The sequence below is a fragment of the Euprymna scolopes genome, chromosome 27 (genome assembly GCF_053919585.1).
Source record: "Euprymna scolopes isolate OS-2025 chromosome 27, ASM5391958v1, whole genome shotgun sequence".
Taxonomy (NCBI): Eukaryota; Metazoa; Mollusca; class Cephalopoda; order Sepiida; family Sepiolidae; genus Euprymna; species Euprymna scolopes.
In genome coordinates this window covers 60,806,663-60,809,482 of record NC_136508.1, presented here as the reverse complement: position 1 = coordinate 60,809,482, position 2,820 = coordinate 60,806,663, and the positions used below count along the sequence as shown (strand labels likewise).

General features: G+C 39.1%; 1 pseudogene; it reads right to left on the bottom strand.

Annotated features, from left to right (window-relative positions):
• Window positions 1-2,037: 2,037 nt before the first annotated feature.
• LOC145249285 (5S ribosomal RNA) lies at window positions 2,038-2,156 on the bottom strand (annotated as a pseudogene).
• Window positions 2,157-2,820: the final 664 nt, after the last annotated feature.

The window sequence follows — 2,820 nt, the reverse complement described above, 5'->3', positions numbered from 1 at the left end:
TCAGTCGATTTAACATCTGATTTTCCTTAGGTGTATCTTGTTGAACTTGGTAATCTGTCTGTCGAACTTTAAGAATCTGCACTGAATTTCGAACGGAACCCATCAATAGAATAGACCTATTCCGTTAGGTACAATAATAGAAGTCCGTGTCGAGTAGCACCAACAGGTAAGTGACTCGGCAATTAAAAAGTGTTTGCATTTACATTCGAAGTTCCAACCGACTCCAACTTGTTTCATTCTCCTTAAATATACGTGTACCATAGTCACGTGTCCGATTTCACATTAAAAAACAAGATATACTTTGTTATAAAGATTTCCAGTTATTTTAGTTTTAAAAGAAGAAAGATTTAAATATGATTTCACATGGCCTCAAATTTCGAATCTCGAAATATTAGGGATGAACGTGCTACAGAATATGCACGAGTGGCATTCACTCTAAGCTGGTTGAACAGTCTTCCTCTGAGGGGAGAAGTTTCTAGGGAATATCAAATTCACAAGCAGTCTCCAGTTGCACATGTGTCTCAATCTAAGGGAAATGACAACATTGGGTTTTCACAGTTCTTGCAGGAAGGGTTCACTATCCTCCTACATACAGCGCTTGGTATTCCCAAATGGTCAGCCATCTCATACTGATCAGTCTCAATGTTGCTTAACTTTGAAGATCTAACAAAAACAGGTGCGTCAACGTGATTATGCTGTATATACAAGTTTCCAGACTTTTTTGTGCGGGCATTTAAACGTGTCGTAGACTCTTGAAAATTCAGTATGGTATTGCTACATGTCTTATGAGGTGACTGGCCAATTTTTATGATTTCAGATTCAACTGAACAGCTAGAGCATGAATTGGAGTACACCCTACCAAAGCCTGATTGTCACAGCTGGTGAATTTCAAAAATGCAATCTGGACGTGAGGACAATTAAGAAGAACGATATGCAATAAAATTCTGTTTTAAACTTGGAAAAAAAATGCCACAAAAACGTATGGAATGCTTTAAACTGCTTTTGGAGCATCATGCATAAATCAAGCATCAGTTTTTGAGTGGTATAAGAGATTCAAGGAAGGCAGAGAGTCTGTGAGAGATGATGAGAGGTGTGGGAGGAGTATGAAACAGTCAGAACACCAGAGTTGATTGGCCAAATAAAGAATTTCATTGATAAAGACCGTCGTGTGTTTATACAGAGTGACCCCCCCAAAAACCGGCCCCAACACTAATTAGGCCCGTTTCTTAGTGTTTTGTCCGAATGAAATCAAACTTTGGTCATAACTAGTTTATTATATTCAAAACATCACATCAAAACACTAGGGTCTTTGGCCTTTTTTTCTCCGTTGACTGTAAAATGCTCAGAAAATCAATTAAATGTGCTCTATTTTTTGAGGTCACCCTGTAGAAACAATAATTGCACAGTTTCATGCCAGTGTACTCACAATTATTTGCAAAGAACTGAAGCTGTCGAAGATATGAAGATGCCGAAGATATGAAGAAGCCGAAGATATGTGCAAAGTTTGATGCAAGTGTGCTCAGTTAAGATCACAGACTATTTGACCAAGATGGGAATAAAGACAGTTTCTCATCCTCCCTATAGTCCAGATCTTGCTCCCTGTGGCTTGTGGTTATTCACTAAGCTCAAAGAAAGCCTTAGAGACTGTCGTTATGAGACAATTGAGGAGATGAAAGAGGTTGCGACAAGAGGACGTCCATGAGATTTTCCAGAACGGTTCAACAAGTGCATTGTTGCCAGAGAAGAATACTTTGAAGGGGACTAGAGTTTCATGTGTGTACTATAAAATTGCCCATATAAAAAAATCTGGAAACTTATAGAAGGCACCTTATAACTTTGACTCATTGCTACTCAAGCCATTGTGCGTGCAGTCAGCATCAACCTTATTCAGGGTTTAACCGGCTTCCTCTGAAGGAGGAAGTTTCATGGGAGTATGAAATTCACAAGCGGTCCCCAGTTGCATGTATACATCTGTTAGGGGAGATGATGACGTTAGGTTTTTGCAACTTTTTTTGCAGGGAGGTGTCGACGTCCTCCTTCATACAGCACCTGGACTTCCCAAATTGGTCACCCATTTTAGTAATGACCAGGATCAATGTTGCTTAACTTCGGTGATCTTATGGGAACCGGTGTGTCAACATGATCATGCCGTATACTCAAGGCATTAACAGTCTTACAGACAGACAAACAAAATATACCGAGTTCCTATTTACTTGCCTCCTCTATGATGGCAGAGTTAGACACCAAGGGAAAGGAGTAAAAATAAAAAATGTCTCAGTCATGAAGGATTTCTCCTTCACTAACTGAGAACAAAAAACTGAAGTGTATTATCAGAACAGATGGTATTTATTTGCTTCCCACGAAAGAAAATTAGACACAAGGTCGTTTTTTAATGTAGGGGAAAACCAGCTCCCCTAAAGAGAGGGTACTCTTGCAGTCTTAAAAAAAAAAGTATTAATTGTCTCGGTATGAAGGGTCTCCCCCACGATGACCAAGGTCTAATTAACTTCAATAGTAATTGTCTCAGTATTGACCAAGGCCTAATTACTTAAGTGAAGCACCAGAACAGATACCACACTTTGAGATATTCAGGTTAAAAAAGTACAATACAAATTAAACATGAACAAAAAATTTAGGCACAAGGCCAACTCAAAAAGGGGGAAGAATGGGGGTCGTTGGTCATCTTTGTCACTCTAAAACTAAACAAGAAATTCCCTTAGCTAGTATCCCCTTTCACCATAATGCCGCATTCACCCTTTCGTACTAGGGGCGTCCTACTAAGAATCCAGTCGTTTCAAAAAATTTTTATTGAAGTGTAAA